We start from the raw sequence: 25,746 nt of genomic DNA, 5'->3' as shown, positions 1-25,746 counted from the left end.
CCTGTGTGACTAGAATTCTACAGTTAGCAAGAATCACCTCATATTGATATTTAATTTTCAACATTTATGTCATGTAACAATCATACAGCTCTCTGAAAACACTGGAAGTGGATAACATGTCAGGAAAAGATGAGGAGTCAGGGTATTTCTCCTTGGACTTTGTATTTTTTGCATGACAAAAAGAGAAAGGTGCTCTTCAGCAACAAATCTGTATTCAGTTCCACAGAAATTTAAGCTGCTTTCTGTACTATAGAGGTTGATGTTGCAATGATCTGGACTGGAGGGGCTGGACCCAAAGCATATGGAGAAAAAGACAGAACAGCCACAAAGCTGTTGCATGATCTCTAACATACTGCATTGGGTAGTGCAGGGAAAGAATAGAGAGGAACACACTGTGTTCTCCAGTAAATCTGTGACTGCTTTGAGACTAACAGATTCCAGAGATAATTCAACTCTAAGTGTCTGGAGGCAGAGTTTATCTTGCTCTTCTATTATTTTAAGATTTACCACAATGAAGGCCTAGCAACTACTTTTAAGCACCAATGTGTTTAGAAGATACTAATGTACCACAACAGAATTTCAATGCCCAACATTAATTTACTTCTGTGCATGTAAAAAAAACCAAAAACCCAAGAGAGTTACTCTAAGACTACTGTAATTGTATTGTTTTAATGAATGTTTTAAATAGTTAGTAGATATTACTTCTGTTTTATTTTATTTTTCTCTTCAAACTTACTAGAAAAAATATAAATGAGAAAGAGGGTGGCAAAGAAGAAAAAAATGTAGGGAAAACCTGAAATGAGAGGAAAATGTTCCCTGTGAGGAACTGCTGATCTATTGAGTTTCCATTGACTGCAAGATGAGAGAAGAATAGTTCTTGCATGAAACTTAAGACAGAAACTGGAAAAAAAAAAAAAGCTTTTCTGAATTAGATGTCAAAACATTATGTTAAATCTTGTAGACTTAGATCCCCCTGAATTTGTCTCCAGATATTTAAATTTTATAACCCAGGAATTAGGTTCTTATCTTCCCCTAGCTTCTTTAGATTTTCTTTTTCTTCTTCTTCTTTTTTTTTTTTTTTTTTTTTTTAAATGCATGTTGCGTAAAGGCTCTTTTGAGCGTTACTGGAGTATGAGTTGTTTTTTTTTAAATAAGACCATCTTCCACATAGCCTTCTGTTTAGGTACTTAGAAAATGGAAAATGTCAGTTCATGTCCTGGCCTTGAGATTTCCTATGTCATCTCAAACAAATCACATACACTACTGTATGCCGTAGAGTCTTTTGAAATATGTTAAGTACTAGCCTGTCTTGCCAGAAGGATTTAATGTTAGATCTACGAAGGCTGTGTGACTTGCATAATATGCTGCGAAAGATCAGAAAGAGCAAGATGAAAGGTGAGTAGAGAAGGACGAGAATAATGCTTCCAACAAGAAAGAATGGCTCAAGGCTTGACTGGAACACCACTAACTTTAGAAATGAACAAAGAGCTTCGCTAGGTGCTACACAGAAAAAAAATCCAATCTTTGCGGATCGTCTTTTCAAGAAATAGAAACTCTTGTTCCAATCAGTTTAGAGGTTTAGTGCTACAGCATGTGCTGTGCAGGACTACTGTATTCTGCTTATCTGAGAGCTCTGCTTCCTCTCAAAGTGCTGCAAGACAGATGGAGTTGTGTCAAGGCTTAGAAAACATGAGCTGTCTCAAGCTTTTTGCTAGTCTGCCTTCATAGCTCTGGGCAAATCATGTAATCCTCTTGTGATTTACTTTTCCCTGCAGGGATAATGGTGATTAATTATGGAAGTCAGACTCCAGAAGATCAGCCTTTTAAACTTCTGACTCTAGACAAACCTTTCATGTCATCCTGTAGAGATAACTTGCTCCCAATTTACAGTAATGATGATAATTTCTCACTATTGGTCTTTGTGAGCTCTTCCAATTATATGGCAAAGTTTTGGACCTTTCTTGCTATACATTTTGTTGGTGTTTCAGAGCTTTTTTCAATATGCCTTGATATGGATGTTTCTATGTGCAGTCTATTTCCGGAGCTCTCACTCAATAGGAATAGCTATACATTAAAAGAAGGCAAGTTCGATATAGAAGAAGAAAAGTTCCAGAACAATGGAATCTCAGGGTATAATGTGAAAAAAAAGTTAGGACATTAAAATCTCCATATTTCATAAGAATTCTTAATCAAAAATGTAAAATGCAGTCACTAATGTACTATTAATGTTGGACTTCATATGTGCTTCCACAGACATTATCCTATTCTGTTAATTAATACTCTCTTCTGGTCCTATTTTCCTATCTTAATATGAGTCATACTGTTTATCAGCTTCATTCTTTTTACATGTAAACTTCCTTTAAAAGTGGTTCAATAGAGATAGCTTGTGAAAAACACTCTGAAAAGGTTTCACTATTTGAACTGTCACTTTGATGGTTTACATTTTTAACTGTTGTAAAAGACAGTATAACAATCTGCATTTTAGATCCCATTATTTGGGATTATATGCATACTGTTTAAGCTAATAGGATAAGCTGATACCTAGTTATATAGAATCATAGACTGGTTAGGGTTGGAACGGACCTTCAAAGGTCATCTAGTCCAATCCCCCTGCAAGGACCAGGGACATCCCTGACTAGGTCAGGTTGCTCAGAGCCTCATCCAGCCTGGCCTTGAACGTTTCCAGAGATGGGGCCTCCACCACCTTTCTGGGCAACCTGTTCCAGTGTTCTATAACTCGCATCGTAAAAAATTTTTTTCCTAATTTCTAATCTAAATCTAGCCCCCTCTATTTTAAAACCATTACCTCTCGTCCTATCGCAACAACCCTACTAAACAGCCTTTCCCCATCTTTCTTGTAGGCCCCCTTGAGGTACTGGAAGACCGCTATCAGGTCTCCCTGGAGCCTCCTCTTCTCCAGGCTGAACAGCCCCAACTCTCTCAGCCTGTCCTCATAAGAGAGATGCTCCTGCCCTCTGATCATCTTTGTGGCCCTCCTCTGGACCTTCTCCAACTGGTCCATGTCCTGCTTGTGTTGGGGGCTCCAGAACTGGACACAGTACTCCAGGTGGGGTCTCACCAGGGCAGAGTAGAGGGGGAGAATCACCTCCCTCAACCTGCTGGCCACGCTCCTCTTGATGCAGCCCAGGATGCGGTTGGCCTTTTGAGCTGCAAGGGCGCATTGCCTGCTCATGTTGAGCTTCTCATCCAGCAGCACTCCCAAGTCCTTCTCCTCAGGGCTGCTCTCAATCCATTCTCTGCCCAGCCTGTATTTGTGCCTGGGATTGCCAGGACCCAGGTGCAGGACCTTGCACTTGGCCTGGTTGAACTTCATGAGGTTGGCACAGGCCCACCTCTCCAGCCTGTCAAGGTCCCTCTGGATGGCATCCCTCCCTTCCAGCGTGTTGACGGCACTACACAACTTGGTGTCGTCGGCGAACTTGCTGAGGATGCAAGTTTTATATACATTTTTTTATTTACTACTTGTATTGCTAGAACCCTATTTGCCTCAAAATCTGGTTCCAATAATTTGACTTATATACCTATTTGATTAGTAGCAGAACTTTCTTCACACAAAAGACAGAAGATAAGCAAAAAGCACTTTGGAATATCCTTTGTTGATACGTCTCTCTTTGAGATACTTTAAAGAGACTCCCCATTTGAGCCTGCTGGCAGTAACAGTGCTGGATAGACAATTATATCAGTAATATACTGTTCAAGGAGAACTTAGACATCATTTGAAACTTAATGGTGTCAGAGTCTCAGCAGTGAGAGTTGAGGAACGCAAAGAAATATCCTCAGTAAAAGTGAAAATGGAACAGTTAAATGCCTCACAAATCGAGAAAGTATATATATGCTTCATTAAACTTGGAAAGGACTAGCTACTTTAGCCAAAATGTCTTTGATATAGAGGTGTATTGAGAAATATTTTTCCTAAAAAATTCTGGGTTTTAAATTATTTTCAATTTTTATGAAAATTATCAGGAAAGCTATGAAAACCTTGGAAATGGCTGCACCCCAGCTAAAACTAATCAAACAATTTGCACTTTATAAAAAGACAAAAACTTATGTTTTTTTTCTCTCAGGAGCAATATTTTTACTTGACATATAAAAAGCTCCAAATTGAACTTCTTAAGAGAAATTTTCCATCAGAATTATTTTTTTTTAGTTGAACAAGGATCACAGACAATAGGACTTTTTTAATAGGACAAGATAAGATTTTAACACTTCTTGATTTTCCACACACAAAACCAAAACTAATTGTTTAATCTATGTTGAACTCTACATACTGTTTGTAGTTAGCAAACTGAACAAAATGGTTCTGTTCTAAACCAACAAGACTGATTCTGAAGCTAGTTCTGAAGATTCTTCTGTGTTATGTCCCACATCTTATATCAAATTCAGTCTTTGACTAGACTGCCTTCTCTAGCATGGTTTCTTCTTTGATCTAGCTCTTTAATGTATTTTAGCATTAGCATGAAAATGGGAAATAGTTAATGTTGAATTTTTCTGAAATTTGGAAATTCTGCAGTATGTCTAATACCCTTATTGAAAACAAAGTTTAGGTTACACACCTTAATTTAAAATTAGTTAAAATTTACTGCTGTGATCTATAAAAAGAATGAATGTGTGCCTTAATGTCTGCTTTTTTTTTATTAAGACATCTTTGCAAATGTACATTGTCTCCAGTGACTTGCACATCTAAAGATTTTTGCAGGTTATGATCAGAAAAGTTTTTGTTTTCCTTTTCCTGTCTAGTTGTGAAATACTGAATATGTAAAATAATTTTCTAATGTGATCAGAATAGAATGCATATAGATCCATAGATGGCTTCAAACACATAACAATATGTCTCTATATCTTCAGTGTAATGCAATACAAACACTGAAACATCCCTTAAATTTCAGTAGCTGACTCAAAGATATGCTTTATAAACAATATTTTCTATTGAGTTGGTAGTTTTGAAAGCCACAGAGCAGCCAGGCAAAAATTATTGTTTTATCACTGCCATCTGGTTTTGCACCTGGTGTGTGTGAGGAAATTAACATTTACCTTGTTTTTCAAAAGACTGTCACCATCATTCTCTCTGGAGAAGATGCTATCAAGGATTCTAGGACTGGATTTTACCATACAAATGATTAACTTGGTTTTATTTTGTAAAGGTTTAAGACTTTTTTTTTTAAAGGACTCAATTATATTTTCTTTTCAAAACCCTAGGATACTGGAAAACAGTGCAACCCCCTTACTCCCAAACCCTAAAATTTTGATAGACGCCTAACACCTTTATAGGCTTGGGAAAAAGCAAATAACTGGGTCATTTTTTGTTGTTGTTCCTGTCTTCCTGAAATGTTGCTTTTTAGACAGATCCTATTAGATCATTCCATTACTTTTAGTATCAGCTGGAGTTAATTTTTTTTTTTCCTTCAGATATGTCTGCTTTTATCTCTTCTCTCAAACCCTTTTTGTTGCATCCCAGCATCCTATTTCTTTATTATTCATTCCTTCAATTTGGGGTTTTTCTTCCTTTTCCAGCTGTGAACCCCTTTTCTAACTTCTGAGTCTTCTTCCTTCAGAGCTGAAGTCCTGCTTTTCCCTTCCCACTTAGAAACATGGGAAAGGGAGCTGTAGTGTTTCCAGCATATGCTTCTACCACTCTCTATTTGAGAATCTTGTTATGTACGTAAAATTCAATTTGCTGATCTCTTCATGTTTGCTTTTAAGGGTTCTTTATTAAAATGAGATCAAAATGAAAAAGCTTGTATTCTTAAAATGGAGCAATACTAGTAGTTCAATAGTTGATGGTGCATGTAATTGAACATAAGAAAAGGTTTTGTTCCATATGTATAATATATTTATTCTTTCTGGTTTTGGAAAGAAAACACTTCTCAAATTACACTCCCCACACACCCCCCATTATCTCATCTAAATAGACAAGAAATTAACTCTCCAGTGGAAATGCCTTCAAGATACTCTAGCTGGGGAAATTAAATGTCATGTAGAAAGACACATTCTGATAGTCTTGATAAAGCATGCACTAGCAGTAATAATATTTCAGTAGGCAGTATACATTCAAGAACGTGTATATTTTCAGCATAATTTCAAATGAACAATGATCCTGAGTGTTGAAGAACTGCACAAACCCTCCATATTTTGGGATTAAGAAATACTATTCTTTTATACTTACTTTTTACTTCTATCCACATTTAGAAAAAAGAAAAACAACTTTATGAGAAGAAATCTTTAGTTAATCTTTAGTTTTCTATTTAACTCAAGAGAGTTTCCTGTAGAATATTCTCTGGAGAAATATCCAAATTCCCTATAAACGTTTGATGAAGAGAATGATTTGGCATAGAAGGCATATGTGGCAATAAGGAAAAGATGCGATTACAATTTCAGCAATCTCTTTCCCAGATACATGCAGAAATAATGGTATCTTTCTGTTCTTAGCAAAGAAAGCCAGATACTATAACCAGTTCAGACTAAGAAAAATTTTTTTTTAAGATTATGCACTCTGTTAGATGTTGGTGACTGTCCCTCTAATTAAATATATATGGATTGTTTTATAGTGGTTAAAAAAAATGCAGCCAAAGTATATCAGTAAGATTTTGTACTTTCCAATTCAAGTTCCTGATCCATTATACACTTGTACAGACATTATCGTGTTTTCATATCTGACACTTCAAGGCCACATGTTCGTAAAGATAAGCACAGGAGGAAATGTTTGCTGAATCAAGATCTGATTTCAGAGAAGAAATTTGCCATACCTGTTATTTATTTGTGCCACAAAAATTGACATGTAGTTCATTTTACTAATAGCAATAGATCATCAGGTGGTAGATAAAAATCTGGTAAACTGTAGGAAAAATTATTTTTTTTTTCCAGCAACCTATTATAAGTGTTAGTTTTGGATAATTAATAGGGCTTGACTTCTCTGTAATGTAAGTGTTCTCTCAGTACTAGGTTCCATTAAAGGCAGTACTAAATAAATATTCATGACAGTGTCTACTCATTGAGACAGGGTCACTTAGACAGAGTGTTCTATGAAAAATACGTTTAATTTACTTGTAGTTGTCATCTGGTAGGTGTGAGAATTCATACTTTGACGAGTAGCCTTTGTCAAGATTCATGGGGAGAGGTCATAAAAAAAAATATATTGGTCAAAATGTCAATTAGCTTGCCTAATGGATTATACCTGTGAGTACTGCAGCCCTAACTTTAAGTAAACTGATGGTCTATCTCAACAGGAAGCCACTTTCATGAATATTTTATTGAATGTTCTAATTGAAGTAAATTACCAAATTATAATGTATATACAAAGTGGTTTGAGGTTCCCAGAAAGCAGGCAATGGGATATAATAGTAGATTATATATAGAAATATATATTTGATAATGTTCTTAACAAAAAAAAAAAAAAACCCACAAAAAACCAACCAACTAAAGAAACAAAAAGATGGCTTTTATAAAAACAGATGCCAAGATGATGATATACTTCCCAGAAGCTGGGGCTAGGGATTTGCCTATAGTGCTGGCTCTGTAACAAGGTGAAGAACCCCAAGCCAATGATAAACAAGCTAACTCAGGTACTAGAAGATATATTGATATGTAGAGCTCAATGAAATGGCTTTGGTGTTTTTTACCTTACCTAGCAGTCCAAACATAACCTTAAAGTGGTGGAGAAAGGGCTCCCAGCACTCAGGCTTTGAAGTGCAAAGGGAACAACTATTCTAGAGTGCACATCCTGGCAAGCTGATATTGAAAGGTCATTTTTCAGTTTTACATGTGTCACTAATTTCCCTTGCAGCTCTAGCAAAAGGATAACATTATAAATTTTCTATTCATAGAACCGCACTATGCCTTTAGTTTTTATGGAGGTTATTTTCTTCTTAAGATGTATCATTGGAGCTTAGACAAACTCGAGGTAAAGCAATAATGGATATGAGTGAAACAGGAAGGTTAGCATGCAGTCCTCCTAAACAAAATAATAACTATCAGTGAGCTTATGTCTCCGTCCTTTTCATAGTAGAGAAGGGGGCAAAGATACAGGAATGGAAAATGCTAGCCTTAGTGGTATTTAGGTACTGCAGGGGCATTCCTGACATGTCTGAAACAGAAGTAAACAATTCTTCCTGGAAATTCCCCCTTCATAAGTAAAGATTGTTCATTCTAGAAATGTAAAACCTCACTCCAAATCTTACCTCTTACCAAAGAGCTTTACTGAAAGATGTGTTTTAGTCACACTGTAGATGATAGCAAGACCATCACACAGAAGGAGGTAAGAGGGACAAGAACACGTGCGAAAGTCAAAAAAGAGTGAGACTGCAGAAGCTCAGTTTAAGTTGTATTCTGCTACAGCTTAAGCTGATCCATGGGAGGGATGCAAACTCCACCATGCTGTCTCAGATGGCAAGCTCAGTCTCAGACTGGTTATCAACCTGGTAAGATTGAATGAGTTAGTCCCTGAAGCATTTTCGCAAGGATTCTTGTTTGAAGGCTTGGACAAGGCAATCTGAGAAGAAGACAAATTTCTACTTGGTTAAACTTGGTAGGAACATTGAGCAATAGGACTTCTGGAAAGAGAGAATAATCTCTAGCCAAGATATAGTAACTTAGATTTTAAGCTGCTTAGGTCCTAAAAACATAAGTTTTCTCTGCCAAGGTGTGAGAGGAGAACAGCAAAATCTTTTTTTTTTTTTTTGTGTGTGATAATATTACTTGAAGAAACTTAGCATGCTTATAAATTATTTTGAGCTCCTTTTTAACTGAAAGAAGTATTTCCTGATTGTGAAATAAAAATTAACTTCATGCTATGCTTATCCTATATTAAACAGCAGTATACACTTTTTCCTGAAAAGAGGAACAATGTAGCTAAAGCTTAAAAAGATAAAGTAAAGAATTTTTTTTTTGCATAAAGAGTGGCCTGGAGAATGGCATCCAAGTCTTGTATAAGTTGGAAGAATACTTCCAGCATGTGTTGTTCTGCATTCAGGGAGATAGAAGTCCTGCAGCCATAATGAACAGTGAAAATAGAGAAGTCAATTCATTAATTTGGCTGTAGTCATCTTTCTGAACCATTTTATGTAAAATACTTCTTTGAACAGTATAATGTGGTTTCAAAAAAAGGAGCTGTAAGAAAAAAATGGCTATTCCAATTAGTAGATATTGGTAGCTGTGTTGGATGATTTATAGCTATTAATAGTTCCGTTGGCTATTGACCACTATAATAGACACTACAATTTATAGTAATTTCATATGCCAGGACTTGTGACTGCTCTATAAGTAATCTGTCTTTCTGAGAAAAGCAATAGTCATTTGGTTTATCATAGTGTAATAAATTATTTTTCAGCCATGTTTACCAAGAATACTACTCAAATGATATTTCAAAAGCTAATACATATGTCATAAGGATTGCTTGCTTATAATCACCTGGCTTATTCTCTGTTTCTAGTGTTAGATTAAGTTTCTAATCTTTGCAAATGGAACAGACCATTTTGAAAACAATTCTGCATTTAGAGATGGACAAAAGGTGTTCAAAGTGTATTCTTTGTCAGGACTTCTGGAAAATAAAAATTACAAAAATGATACAATTTCTGTCATTCTTGTAGTAATTACTTTAAAAAATGCAAAGCTGAAAGTATGTTATATACAGTTGTGGTTTAACCCCAGCTGGGAACTAAGCACCACACAGCCACTTGCTCATCTCACCTCCCAACCCCCTACAGTGGGATGGAGGAGAGAACCTAAAGGGTAAAAGTAAGAAAAGTCATGGGTTGAGATAAGAGTAGTTTAATGATTAAAATAAAAATAAATATAGCAATAATATTGTTTTTAAAATGTAATGAAAAGGAAAAACAACAGAAAGAGAGAGAAACAAAACCCAAGAAAAACAAATAATGCAGCTGCTCACCACCCACTAACCAATGCTCATCTAGTCCCTGAGCAGTAATTGCAGAGTGAAAATGAGAGTGGTCCTGGATCAGTCCCGAGCAGTGATCTCAGAACAGCAATTTCCAGCAGTTTGCCCACCGCCAACTTCCACTTACATAATGAACATGACATCTATGGCATGGAATACTTCCTTTGGCCAGTTTGGGTTAGCTGTACTGGCTATACCCCTCCCAGCTTCCTGCACCTGCACATTAGCAAAACCTGGGAAGCTGAAATGTCCTTGATCTCTTAGCAACAACTAATAACATCAGTGTATTATTAACATTCTTCACATAACAAGTTCCATACTAAATCCAAAACACGGCAGCTACTGGGAAAAAAAATTAACTCCATCTCAGCCAAAGCCAGGACAAGTCTACATATAAGATTTATTACTTCATTTATATTGAACTTAATTCAATGTAGTATAATTAAAATACTTAATTGAGGCATCAGATGTGTAGGCTTTTTCTTCTCTCACTAGTATTCTTTTTTTTTTTATTTTTAGGGAATGAAGTGCATGTGGTGACACTGTCTGTGTTTTCCCCACTGTCCTGCTTCTCCTCCTAGTAGCTTTTTGAACAGTTTATTTCAGATATGTCTGGGGGCTAGGAATCTTGGAGATAACTTATTTCCTCTACATTTTATAAGAATAGGTAACCAGGCAGAGGAAGGAAATCCTTTAGGTGTACCCTCTGAAAGCTCTGGCAAGTGGAAGTCTCTTATTATAGAATACAGATGGATAAGTGCATTTATAAATGTGCTAATAATGAGAAAATTTTCAATCAGAGCTTGAATTAGAATCAAGAATCACAAATGTATACAAATCTGGTTTCCATCACATGTGGATGAGCAGTGGGCTTGCCATATAAAAGGCAGGGAAATTAAGAAAAACCTAACATCACAAGTTTAGAGTGAGCAAAGGGATAATTGCTGTGAATACAAGTGTTGAAGTATATACAAAGCATTCTCAAATATTTTATCCACAGACAAAATATGAAGGCCCAGACAAAGTCACAACAAGTAAGTAGTCTCATTCTATAATGTTACTACTTCAAGAGTTCAAAACAATTAATGTATCTGTACTACCCAGTATGCTAAGAAAAATTGGAGAGGCAGAGTTGTAAACAGTCAGTGTTCAAGCTCACAGAGATAAAATCACTGATCTTGTATTCCTTTTCTTCCAAGCATCTCTCACAATTACCCAGAAGAAACATAATGATATCATCAGATACTATAGCTATTTGATACAGAAAGATGTCTCTTTCTTCTTGAGAAAGATCTGTTTCAACAATTGTGTCTCATTTGATTTATTGTTTTAAATACATTTAGTGAAATGAGTTATGTATTAATGTTTTCATCTGTTCTGCCTTTACTGCCTCTCTAGTGTTACATTTTACACAATGTCTTGTAAAGTGGTATAATTTAAAGGATTTAGAAGTTATGAATAGCAAAGGTAGAAGCAAAATATTTTTAATGATAATGTGCCAGTCACTGGTTTTCCACTGAAATCTTAGCTTCATGAATCTAATTTTTATTAAAAACAACCATTCAGGATGGAGGGGAATGAAACAAGAAAAAAAACCCAACTCTTTGTACTCTGATGCAATGTAAGCCTTACTATATAAAATGAATAAAAGAATCAAAACTTGAAACATTTGTTCAGATACATGCTTCAAAATATGAATTTATACTTGAATAGCCTTTAGTCTAAAGTTTTTAGTAGCCAAGTTAAAAACTAAGAACTATTTTTATAAATATCTTTAAAAAGTGAAAGAAGAAAGAAGAAAGTTGATATTTTTGCAATACTATATGGTAACATTTATTCCCTTAATATAAATCAGAGAGAAATGTGCATCTATTTCTATTTTTATGCCAATAATTCATATATGCATTTTCTTTATAAAAGGAAATGTTTGGGAAGTAAAAGTAGAAATCTTAGCTGAGCGCTTAATTTATAATTCATAAAACCAAATAATAGATCTGAAAAAAAAAAAATTCATGTCAACTTTGAAACAGAAAGTAAATATGATTAAGAGTTAGAAGTTGCCTAAGAACATAATCAAAGGCTATATGAAATAAGTAGAAGGAATAGTGTGAATTGTTACAGATAGAAATGGAAACTGTAACTCAAAAGATTTTTCATTATTATCAAAGCAAAGAATTAATCAGGGAGGAAATTAGAACTCTGGAGGATGAGATCGGAGACAGAACAGCAGATGGTGGTGAAATTATTGAAGTATTAAATTAATACTTGCTTAATATAGTTGCGAAGGCTAACACTAATGGATCAATAGCTGGCAATAACTTCATGTTTAATTCTGTGCACACATGTGCAGTTAGGCTTGTTTGTTCTTCCCATCTCAGTAGTTAAATTTGTAAGTAAGTTAGATTTGAATCTTGTTAATTATTTTTTAAACTTCAGAAACACAGAATGGAGATAAGCCCTTTCTACCACTGTGATGTTTATTAACTTTGTATCATGTCTATTTAATGCATGTCATTTTTTGACATCCTTAGAGAAGATATTTTAAACATCAGTGCTGCTGTTAACTTCAGGACACTATAAAGGAAGGTAGATACAGAGGATTGCAGTGACTATTTCCTTGTTTTCATATATTTTTTTGCATAGTGTAAACAAACATTTTTTTCTTTATATCAAAAAAAATGCTGAAGTCAGAAAGTAGACTCTCTCCTGTTTTCAGATGCCTTTGATAGGACTACTGAAAATATGTCACAGAATGTAATTGAAATAACTGAAATAGCTTTTTTTAAAAAAAATCTTCTCAGTAGTAAGCCAGTAAATGAAGTATCTACTAAGTTGATAATTAAAAATATGAAGTTTATTTGTGATACTTTAATTATCCAGTCAGTTACTTAGATGGGAAATAGCTATTGAAAACACATTTCAGAGAATTAAAACTCACATCTAATATGGATGTGATCACATCTCATATCTTCTGTAAAGATTTTATTGCTTATATTCTGAATTGTCAATGGAAAGTGCAGATACAATCCTTCTATACTGTCAGAAATAACAAAACAGAACTAAGTATGTTAGGATTTAATCTTTCACAGACTAGAATTTTAATCAGTCTAATATATGTGTAACTAAGGAACTGTTTCTCTGGGTATTTTTTCTTAGCTAATTTTAGAAATATATCCTCATTCATCAATCAGATCAGCCATTTAGTCCTTAAGCAGTCCAATCAAATTATAATTAACCTTTCAAACTAAACATAGGACTAATAGAACCTAATTTTCAGGTCTGGCAGTATAGCCCAAGACCTGAAAGCATCTCGTTTTTTCAGGGAGTAAATTTAGGGAGAGCTTCAGCCCTGTACTTGCTACCATAATATCCCTTTTAATTTGGTAGGAGCCTTCTTTATCCTAAGTAGCTGTGTGTGGAGTCTGATGTGCAGTTTGGTTCTCCTTCTGCTCCAGAAGACCTTAACCTTGGCAGCACAATCACCTGAGGCTTCAGCGGTGCTCCCATGACACTTGGCATAGGGAACTAGAGATTCAAAGTCAGCAACAAGCTGAACTTTTCTTGGAGATTCACAGCCTTTAGGTACAGTGCCAGGCTTGCTGAAAGAGGGAAAAAGGTGCATTCCATAGGATGTTTTCCAGTTTTGGTAGTGGAGGTTATTTTTGTTTGTTTGTTTGTTGGAGGTTTTGGCTTTTTGTTTCAGTTTTTCTTTACATTCTTTACATTCTTTAATTTCTTACTATATATATTCCCTTTGTATTTTTTTTTTAATTAAGAAGCGATTGGTTTACATACCAATATTAAAGTCATTTTAATATTTGCAGATACTATCATTTCTTGTACCTCTCAGCTAAAATATTTATTCAGGAACTTCCCTCATAAACGGTGATCATTCGTCTTCCCTAGCAATTTTAATGGCTCTTTTCTGAGACATTTAACAAAACATACTAACAGGAATACCGGAAGTATGGAGAGATGCCATTTAGAAGTATGCTCCAGATGCCATTTAGCAACTTCTTTGCATTTCTACACAGCAATGCATATCTAACAAAACTAACTGTCCTCCAAAATACCACTACCACCAAACAAAAAAAAAAAACAAACCAACCTTTCCTCATGTGCCTATAGAGACCTGATACTCTTCTCTAATGATTAAAGAAAGCATGTGGGTATCACCTGAAACTTTTCATTGAATGTGCCATATTCATGTACCCTTCACTCTTAGGTTTCAGAAGTCATTGTCCTTTTTGCTGTGCTTTTACTGTATATCATTTAACAAAGGAACTATCTGTAATTTGCTCACTGCCAAAATCACTGGTCAGCCTCTGTGCCTTAAGTGAAATATAGCTGGTTTAGTTTAATATCCTATTAATAAATATTTAACTGTCTTTGGTCTACTCCTCAAACTGTAAAAAGTCCCAAACAATCCATGAAGTCATAATTACAAAAAAAAAAAAAAAAATTTGCTTCAGACATACATACGAATGGGCAAACAAAGTATGGATAGGGGTCTGTGGGTCCATCCACATGTGTTATGTAGCATGGACAATTGGCACCCCCCCAAAGGATGCATGCTTGCAGCATATCCATAAAACATGGATACAGAGAAATGTCTACTTTGTCCCTTAGGGTAATGGCTCAAAGTTAAAACACATGTAGATGGTATTGTAAGCATGGTTATATTTGTCATTGCTGGAGGCAGACATCAGGCTGTGCTGGGTCCCGGGAGTGGTGGCTGGGCTGCCCTAGGCTGGACCAGGGCTGAGCTGGGTTTACCAGGTGCCCTGTGGCCAAATGCCCATTGCCCAGCCTGTCTGAGCTCCAGCTCTGAGTGCTGCCTGGGGAACAAGTGCCCCCTGGGGGTAGAGGGGGGCTGTGGGGCAGCTTTCACCCCTTCCCTGGGAGCATGTAGGGCCCTGGGGGTGCAGCCAACCCTGCCCTACCCTCACGACCCCCTGCCCAGGGCCCAAGAGTCGCAGCCTTATCAGTAGCCTGTGCCCAACCCTGGCTCCAGTGGGACATGGGCCTATGCCAATGCCTTGCCTCCATCCCTGGCTCCTGGCAGGACCCCTCAGATGAGCCCTGGCCCTGGCCCTTGGCTTTGCCCACTATGCACAGAGGTAGGAGGGTGAGGGCAGGACCCTGCCTGGACCAGAGTTATCCTGGCTCCTGGCTCCTCCCATAGGAGCTGCATCCTGCCGTGCTCCCTGTCAGTACCAAGGAGGAGGAAGCAGACACAAGATTTAGAGTATAACATCCTCCATTGTGTTTGGTGGCTTAAATTCAACCAGACTGCTACTGTGGCAATGTCTGGCAGGATGAGGTTTGGAGGGCCTGACCAGGTATGCTCCATGCAGTTGGGGCTGTCGCTGTGCTCAACTACACTCACCCAGTCCTTCTCCTCTAAGACAGTCAAGCACTTAGGAGATCATCTAAGCATGAGTATGCCTCTTGCTACTGTTAAATTTAGACTAAGTTTGGAGTTAAGCATAGGTCTGTGTTCAGGTTCAAAATACAGTGTCTCTATATCATGATGATAGATGCAGGATTTTGTCCGTATTTCTGGATTTCTCATTTCTTGTCTGAAAAGGAAGAAGTAGAGTGATCCTGGCAGGAAAGGAAGTCGTACTTATGAAGCTGACAGGATTATACAGGGAAGACAAAAACACAGAGGAGGCTGTAGTAGAAGATAAGGCAGCAGGGATGAGGCTGAGGACAGTTTCAGCTCTGTCAGAGCACAGAGTGGCCCTCTGCCTGCACTGAGTCAAGAACACTTTCACTTAGAGGAAAAAAAATGCGTCAACAAAAAGTAGTATGCACGTAGTCAAAGATGCCATCAAAATGTCAATGAACAGAAACTGAAATCAAATTGCAAAACTGGTCCTAATCTTCATGTTTCATAGTTTTGAAATGCTTGACTTCAGAATCTAGATGTAATTCTTGTGTAACTTTTTTTATACACAAGTCCAAAATACTCCAGGATAATATTCAGAATTTTTTATCTTGAAAGTGGCAAGATAAAAAAGTGAGGGAAGAAATATATTCCGTCAGAATGTATACTAGAATAATTTGTCTACATGCCAATCATGCTTTAACAAAGATATGAAACTCATAGAGGTATTACTGTAGCATATTTGATGCAAAAGAACCTTTCCAGCAAATGGGAATTAACAGCCAATGTAGACTCATCTGGCTTAGTAATGAATTGTTAATTGGAGAATACATAAAGGAGAGTTAAGGTTATCTGCATATCCAGACTGAATTAGGATAAAATATCCAAGCCTTTTTGGCTTGGTCGTCAAATGGTGTAAATAGGTATAGCACCACAAAAATTTGAGTAACCAAGTCAAACTTGTTTAAGTGAATCAGGTGGTTGTGTCCTGTGTATGTGCATGTAGATGCTCGTAGAACCTCGACAGTTAAAGGGGCTTAGAAACATCTGAGTTTCTTGAAATGGCATGCAGTGTCTAAGGGCATCTCTGTGCCGCACCACTGAGCTTTTTAAAAATACAGCTAAACTAACATTAGTTAAATATGTATCATGATATACAGTGTAATGTAGTGAGGGTACTGCTACTGGACCCAGACTAGTGTACATTTCAGTTCAAGGACTATGATGAGTTGCTCATATGCAGTACTGTATTGTTGTGGTTGTGTTTGCCCAGCACCAGGACTACCTCTGCCCTGTATTCTGAGATTTTTGCATTACTGACAGTGACAGATGATATATTTTTTTTCCCAGATTAATTACAGTGATATTGAATATATCCTGTACAAAAGAATACCTTCAATATTTTTATTCAATGAGCAGTGTTTTATGCTTGCATTGCTACCACCATAATTATATTGAAAGACTGGTCAGTTAATGACCATTTTAGTATGAGGAGGTGAAGAAACAAAGCTCTGAGAAATCTACGTGAGAGGAGTAGAACTATTACAAAGGGATGGTGAATTTTTAAGTACTGGGTTACAAAAACTTGCTTGAGGTTCATCTGAGATGTCATGATTAGTATAGTCCTAAATCTCTAGCCAAGGCTATAGAAGGCTTATAGAGGCAAGAAAATGAGCTATATTAATAGCCCTTACTCAGGTCAATAGCATATCAGAACTATTAAGGAACTGACTGATATGTGGAACATAGTAAATAAAGTTAATAACTCCCAAAGGAAGTCAAGCTCATTAGAAATGAGAGTGCAGAAGTATTCAGCATTGTGCAAGATCTAATCTCAAAAAAGATATCTCTGCTGTATTGAAGAGCTTTTGTTTTAATAACTGATTCTAGAACTTTATTATTAGTATGAGTAAGGAAACAAAGGGTTACATGCTTATCTGCTGTCAGGTACTGTATGTAGATCAGGTCTATTTTCATTAATAAATCTGTTTACACAGAACGGGAATTTCAGAAATGTTACATAAATCCATGTGTTGATTATAACTTTTTTTTTTTACTAAAATTATTGTTTTGAAACTCTAAGTATGTTGGGCTAATCTTGCCCTTGATATTTCATATACAGCACAAGTTTCATCAAGATGGAAATAATTTTACTGGAATTAAACTTTTTGTATCCTGTCTGTCTTCACCTTTGTCACAAAAGTCCCTGTCTGATATCTGACATATCTGATCATTAGTTTGGTAGCTGCAGGCTTGGATTACATTTACTAATTTAAATCCACAGACTGGATGAGTCTTTAAAAGTCTCTGTCATCACTTGAGCCATTTGATACTGTCACAAAATAGGTATCAGACTTGTTACCTGCTGTAGTAGATATGATGGACAGATAACTTATTGAAATCTGTAAATAAATGAAGGTGGACATGTGATATCTTCATTGGAGGAAGCACCATATATAGGTCAGTGCTAGAAAAGATACTGAATATTTTCAGAAAAGTATCTTGATAGAGAAATCTCTTAATGCTTTATGAGATTGACTATGGAGTAAAGGTGAAAATGTGGAATACACTATAAAAATAAACAATAGGTGTTCTGGATCCTTTTCCATCAGAAATTTGTTTAGAAAGAGTTAGATGATGTGAAAAAAATGGAAGAAAAATGTTTATGGTGCAACTAGGTACAAATGAAATGAGGCAATATGGTATACTACTCAGCATTTAAAAAACTTTCCTTTTTAAGTAGATGAAGACTTGGTGACTTGGCATTTTCTTGAAAAAGTAGTCAGATGGGAACTATTTTTGAAATTTGCAACATATTTGAATTGTCAAAAGTGATTAGACTCCATTATAACATGTAGTGCCTGCTGTGAAAGTCATTAGCATTCTCGTAGTTCAAGTATATGCACTGATAAAATTATGATGAGCTAGCAAAAGCACCAACTCAATATTAATCTAGCCTTTGGACAAATATTGTAATAGGATTTACACATTTAAGGGGCAAATTATCCTCTCAGTGTGTGCTCTGTACATCTAGGGTATTAATATTGATGTACATTGAAAGAAAAATACATCCATAATCATAATTACATTTATGATTCAAATCCATATAGGACATGAAATGATAAAAATATTCACCATTTTTCCCATAGTTCTCAAAATGTGAAATGAAGATCCCTTTTTTCCTTACATACTCTTTCATAAGACTGAATAGTGTCCAAGAAAGTTTTGAGGTGTTTTGTTTGTTTTTATTATTACCTCTCTCTATCTGCATGCATAACTTTCATTTCTTTAAAGTCACTGCTGATTTACATTAATTAGAGATCTTAATCTTTATGTAGTGGGTATATGGCTGAAATACACTACTGGTACACAAAGCTGCTGAACATAATTCTGTACTGAGTATTTGCTGTGACTAAGCCAGGTATCCTAACAAAATTATAACCTTAATTGGCCAATAAGCTAGCTCTTCGCCATTGCTAATTCTGCCTCTTTCTCAGTGGACGTTGTCATTATAGCTTTACTATTGATCCTTGTAATAGTGAAGGGATTTAGTATTTGTCTTGCATCTCCTAAGAGAGGGAAAGATTTACATTCTTTACATTCCCCTTAGGATCAAAGAAAAGAGAAGCTCAGATGTCTCTCTTTCTCTAGGCAGAAATCTCTGTATCCTAAATCATATTTTTGCTATTACATGTGCACCTCTGCAAAAAATCCTCAGTAACTTGATCACTGTTGTAGCTTGTGTCTCAATGTTAAGTTGTTTTGCAGAAAAAGAGTGAACAGATTTTTATACATAGATAAGTATTTAAATTTAAAGCTTAATGTTTGTGAGACAGAGATTTTTTGCAAATATACTTCTACCTATATTTGGAAGTTGAAAATATGCTTTGATATGTAAGAAAAATGTCTTCTTTCACCAACATTTCATACATATAATACTGAAAAAAAAAACCCTATGAAAACTGAGGCTTTAATTTAAGTTTTCTGTCTCTGAATGAGATGTCAATATTCTTACAGATGTTGTAAGAATTAAAATTTATGATCATTTGCTACTCTATGCTTGTAGAAGGGCTTTAGCAAGAAAAGAAGTCACTTGTTTGCTTGAAACCTGAGCCTAGATAAGGTAAAGAGCACAAGTTAGTAGAGTTTCTCTTTTCCCAGAAAGCAGAGGCTAAAAAATTCAGGGAATGTGGAATTTTCACCCTTCTTTATGAGGTACTTCTTCTTTGATTGCTAGGCAGATTATCTGGTTTTACTTGTCTAAAGCAGAATTAATTGACTGCTAAATATCTAGTAATTTGTATTTGGCTGCTAATATAGACAGAGGTAAGCTTGAGACCCTTGGAAGTAGTTTCAAAAATCTGAGAGTTTAGCAACCTACGGGAAGCTGTGAAGGGAATGCAGAGGTTACAAGGAGGGTGAAGTGGAGAAGGTGTATGAAAGGCAGTCTACAATGTGATTACTGCTTGAGCAGCAGCTTCTCTTCGGTTAGTACTCTTTATAATACAGAGAACTTCCAAAAATACTTCGTACTGTGTTTTTCATCTAGAAAAAATTGCTCTGCATCTTTTCATTAATGAAAATAGATGAGGAAAAAAAATGGTAATAAGCACATACTTTAAATTTTTAAAAACTAAAAGAAAAAAATCCCTAACTGGAAAAACAAATCATGGTAGATTGAGTGTTTGTGTTCAGACACCAGCGCAGCGAGGCTGCAGGACAGCCTCTGTGAGGAGAGACCAGGACTTCCCAGTGTCAGACAGAGCCGGTTCCATCCGGCTCCTACGGCCCTACCACAGGGCATGGCTGAACCCAGCGCCTTGGGAAAAGCCTGTGTAAGGAAGGGCTGTCATATTCTGATTTTGGATGAAAGGAAGGCCCCCTTGCATTCTAGCCGACCTCAGACAAGTCTGGGAGGCTAGGGGTGGCTGGACCAACCTCTCACACACTGGAGCGTGGTTTTGCTCGTATTCTCGGGAACAGAATTAAGACTCAAAACGGAGTCAAGTGCCAGGTAACTTTATTTACCCAAGAAAAAGTTCGTAAATGCAAGAGAAAAGAGAGAAAGAAAGGAAAGAGAGAGTAAAGAAAAGAGTTTCAGTTGCAATAGCTACCACCACGGAGCTGCGGCGTCCCGACAGTCCAGTTCACTCGGTGGGGGAACGTTCCATCCAATGTTGATTCCGTCGATGTTGATTTCCGTCGATGTGTTGTTCCCTTGATGTTTTTTCCCCTTTTTCATGTTGGTTGTTTTTGTCCTTTTATTGTTCATTTTGTTGCATATTCATTGTATTCCAAGAGCTGGTTTGCCTAGCCGCACACCTCACCTGGCGGTGATATGCATGCCCATTACCGTCTCTGGGTCCCTCTGTTTTTTTCTTCTGGCTTCGGGCTTGGGCTCATGCTAGTGGGTAGGGCTCAATGTCTCAGAATCAGCTCTGCATTAAGGTTCACAGGACAACAGGAGTTGGCTTGCAAGATAACGAGAATTGGCTTGCAAGATAACGAGAATTGGCTTGCAAGATAACAGGAACTGGCTTGCAAGTTAACAGGAAGACTCTAGTCCTATGGTTTAAATGTTTGGGTGGTGGTTTGATATTTGGACAATGTTAAGACAAATATTTGACACAGTCTTTTACAAGGGCAAATCACTGCCCGACAGTAAGTCACAGAATGGTTGAGATTGGAAGGAACCTCTGGAGGTCTTCAGGCCCGAGTGCCCTGCTCAAGTAGGGCCACCTAGAGCCAGTTGCCTAGAATCGTGTCCAGATAACTTTTCAATATATCCAGAGATGGAGACTCCACAACCTCTCTGGGCAACCTGTGCCAGTTCTCAGTCACCCATACAGTAAAAAACTGATAAGATCCACACATGTCTCCAGTCCCAAGCCTTCTCTACTCAAGGCTAAACAGTTCCAGCTTTCTCAGCCTTTCCTCACAGAAGAGATGCTCCAGTCCCTTGCTCATTTTTGTGGCCCTTCAGTGGACTGTCTCCAGTATGTCCATGTCTGTCTTGCACTGAGGAGCCCAGAACTGGACATGGCACTCCAGGTGTGGCCTCACCAGTGTCGAACAGAGGGGAAGGATCAACTCTTTCCACTTGCTGGCAAAACTCCACGTAATGCCGCCCAGGATATCGCCTTCTTTGCATCAAGGGCATGTTTCTGGCTTGTGTTCAACCTGGTGTCCACAAGGACTACCGGGTCTTTTTCTGACAAGCTGCTCTCCAGCTGGGTGACCACCAGCATATATTGGCGCATAGAATTGATCCTCCCCAGGTGCAGAACTTTGACCTTCCCCTTGTTGAACTAATCTGCATTAAAGGTTGATATTCAGTATCCCCTATGCCTCCTCAGTGGGAGATGAGATGCCGATATGCTGCCATTGATTTAAACTTTCTCCTTCCTCTGTTTGGAGGCAGTCACAATATGGATCCAAAGATAGCAGGGTTTAAAGCAGCATATGTTCCTGCTCACATGCAGGAAGGGTAACAGGAGGATGAACACTGAAATGGAGTTATTTTTTCTCCTCTATACCAAAGTCTGTAACCATCTGCCTCCTGAGCTTCAGTAAATTAATTTCAATAGTGTCCTGGGGAGAAATTGTCTTACTTGTCACATTGTCTTACTGTGACCCCCTGCGTAGCTTGCTAATTTGCAGAGGCAGAGGGAGTCTGTCTCCTAGGGTTCATGGAAAAGCATTAAGTGGTGTGATGAGACGCCGACTAAAAGCATTATCCTTTTTCTTCCTAAGGAAACAAGGCTTTTATGAACAGAGGAAACTGAGGACATGCAAAAACTGGTCATGCATTCTTCTTGGCAGCAGCCAAACTGCAAACTTGTGTCCATAGCATCCCCAGCACACTACCAAGGTCCTTACCATCCCTAGCACCAGCTTTCTCTCGCAGTCATGGGGCTTTGGTGTCCCTTCTATTTTAGCAGATGCTCTGTGCGGAACATGCCATCTTCATTTGCATGGATTCTGCCACACCTGCAAAATGCATCTTCTTATCCTACCTGATCAGGGTAACTGACTTCAGTCAGATTCCCCATAAAAGCATAGTTCCAGACAACCAGTATACCATATTCAGGTTATATAGCAAAAATACGTTAATCTCTAACTGGAGAGAGTGTTCTTTAATGATGATTGACTATGCTTCTTTCTACAAATATGCCAAAAAACAGATTAAAGGAAAGATTTATCTCAACATCTTAACAAAGAAGTAACTCTGCATTGTGTTTGCTAGCTAATATGAACAGTCTTTGACGTAATATAAAAGAATAGATCAAGCTGTGGAAAAGGTAAATAAAGTTCTTGAAAATTTCTCTTTAATTTGTTCTTATTCCATTAGCATTTCAGATTCCTTCAGTGGGATTAGTATTACCTTAAAATAAGTTTACAAACTTCCTGCAAATTTGAGGTAATTAGTAGCTCAAATAAAATTATTTATTTTCCCCTTTGAAAATAGTTGGCTTTTTTTTTATATATATAAAGCAATGAAATGTTTGTCCTTGAGCTGGAATGAAAAGACATTCTTATAAATTTTGCAGATAAAAATATTATGTTAGTTTTAACTTTGTACCTCTGTAGAGCATTTTTAGCTGCCTTATAGAGCATTTTTAGCTGCTGAGAGAACAAAGAAGGTAGTAGTAATCTTAAGTGTACTGTAGCAATGTTAAAAATGAACCTTTCTACATAGAATCATAGAATGGTTAGGGTTGGAAGGGACCTTCAAAGGTCATCTAGTCCAAACCTCCTACAAGGAGCAAAGACATCCCCGACTAGCTCAGGTTGCTCAGAGCCCTGTCCAGCCTGGCCTTGAATGTTTCCAGGGATGGGGCATCTACCACCTCTCTGGGCAACCTGTTCCAGTGTTCTGCCACCCTCATCGTAAAAAAAATTTTTCTAATATCTAATCTAAATCTACCTCCTTCTATTTTAAAACCGTTACTCCTACTCCTGTCACAACAGGCCCTACTGAACAAACTCTCCCTGTCTTTCTTGTAGGCCCCCTTGAGGTACTGGAAGACCACTGTAAGGTCTCCCCAGAGCCTCCTCGTCTCCAGGCTGAACACCCCCACCTCTCTCAGCCTGTCCACATAGGAGAGGTGCTCCAGCCCACTTACCATCTTCATGGCCCTCCTCTGGACCCTCTCCAACTGGTCCATGTCCTTCTTATGTTGGGGGCTCCAGAGCTGGACGCAGTACTCCACATGGGGTCTCACCAGAACAGAGTAGAGGGGTAGAATCACCTCCCTCGACCTACTGGCCATACTCCTCTTGATGCAGCCCAGGATGCAGTTGGCCTTCTGGGCTGCAAGGGCATATTGCCGGCTCATGTTAAACTTCTCATCCACCATCACTCCCAAGTCCCTTTCCTCAGGGACTCTGAGTAGACATCTTTAACTCTGTATCCAAACATACTAGATGCTATTTTGAAATAAACTAGTAGATACTTTGAACATTAAATTAACTGTTAGCATGTAAGTACTTGTTTAAATTTTATAATATTCCTGAATATTATCAATATATTAATCATATATTATCAATATATTAATATTATCAATATATTAATCATTTAGTTAAATATATAGTTTTGCTTTTAAATGCTTATTTAAATTAATTTTATGCAAAAAAACTTTCATTAGCTAATTTCATATTTTGTAGTATGTTTGGGTATGCAGATAAAGATCTAAAAATATATATTCTAAAATTCCCTCACTATCTAAGCATGTAAAGGTTGACAATTAAAAATATGACAAGTTCTAAGTGAGATTCCCATCAAGTAATATTGAGCAGGAGGAAGAAATGATGGACATAAAAACTTGTCAATCTCTTGGCAGAGTGCAAATATATAGGCTTAAATCTTTATAGAGTAGACTCCTTATGCCTCAATCTATGTATTTCGAAGATAGACTACAATGGGAAAATAAAAAAGACAGAATAAGTTTTATTTGAACACAATCTAAATGCAATAATAATTATATTCTTTGGAAAAGGGATTTCGTAGCTGTTGTTGACCAGAATGAAAAAAAAAAAAGTATTTAAGAAACTTTTAAGCAATTTGATGACTATATGGTTCTAACGTCATTGTGATTATATAACAAAAATATTATATAAAAAAAATAAATAGATGAGCATCATACAAACCAAAAGTCTATTTTGACTTTAAAATAAAATTCTGATATACCATGTTTTTAAGAGATAAAATACAATTTGTTTGGAGATAAATCAGTAACTCTGACTTCCAGAGTTTAGACCTATGTCGTGGTTTAACCCCAGTCAGCAACTGAGTACCACATAGCCACTCGCTCACCTTCCCCCTCCCCAGAGGATGAGGGAGAGAGTCAGGAAGAAAAGAAAATTAGTGGCTTGAGATAAAGATAGTTTACTAGGATAACAAAGGAAAAGATAATAATAATGTCTACATAAAATAGTTATAATAATAGGAATAATAAAATTTACAAAATGAATGATGCACAATTTCTCACCACCCAATGAATTGATGACCAATACAGACCATCCTGAGCAGCAGTCATGGAATGAAAAAAACTGAAAATGATCCCAGAATTGTTCCAATCAGTGAGAGAAAAGCAAGCCAGCTCATTGCCACCCCCCACACTCTTCACCCCCCAAAATACTGAGCATGACATTTATGGTATGTAATAATCTCTTTGGCCAGTTTGGGTCAATTATTCTGGCTAGACCCCTCCCAGCTTCCTGCACCTGCACATTAGCAAAACCTGGGAAGCTGGAAAGTGCTCTTGGTCTCTTCTGTAACAATTAATAACAGCAGTGTGTTTTCAACATTCTTCACATACCAAATCTCATACTCAATCCAAAGCACAGCGGCTACTGAGAAGAAAATAGACTCCATCCCAGTCAAAACTAGAACAACCTATCAATAGAAGGATGTGTTGTGTATTTTATATTTTTTTTCATTGTCAAATGTGAAGAAATACAGTACTTTATACTGGTAAAGTATTACAGAAAGCCCATGCAAGTCTACAATAGTTGTTTATAAATTTCTGGGGATTTAAAAAAAATATTAGAATCATAGTATCCTACAGTGTTTCCAATGACATCTGTAAAGAACATGAGAGGAAGCAATTTACAGTTTCAAGCAGTACCTACTTACACTGGAGACTATTCAGTCAATTTAAAAAGCCTTCCTACTATCCTCAACATTTATTAGAACCAAACACTCTGACTCTTTAACCAGCAACTCTACATAGGTTAGCACAACTATCCTAGCAGTTACTCCATCAAATGTCAATATATTCTAGAGAAAGCAAAAGAAGTTAAGTAGCAGAACACGCTAATTAATTTAAAAGAGAAATTTGTCTATGATTATAATCAAACCAAATTATTCTCTCTTCATTTCTTTATCTCCTTCAGACTCCTAGATTGCTGACAAACTTCTCCTTTACCTCCTACAAGA

Source organism: Chlamydotis macqueenii, chromosome 1, assembly GCF_036417535.1.
Source record: "Chlamydotis macqueenii isolate bChlMac1 chromosome 1, bChlMac1.mat, whole genome shotgun sequence".
Classification (NCBI taxonomy): domain Eukaryota; kingdom Metazoa; phylum Chordata; class Aves; order Otidiformes; family Otididae; genus Chlamydotis; species Chlamydotis macqueenii.
The sequence above is the reverse complement of the archived record's forward strand: the minus strand, read 5'-3'. Positions refer to the sequence as shown.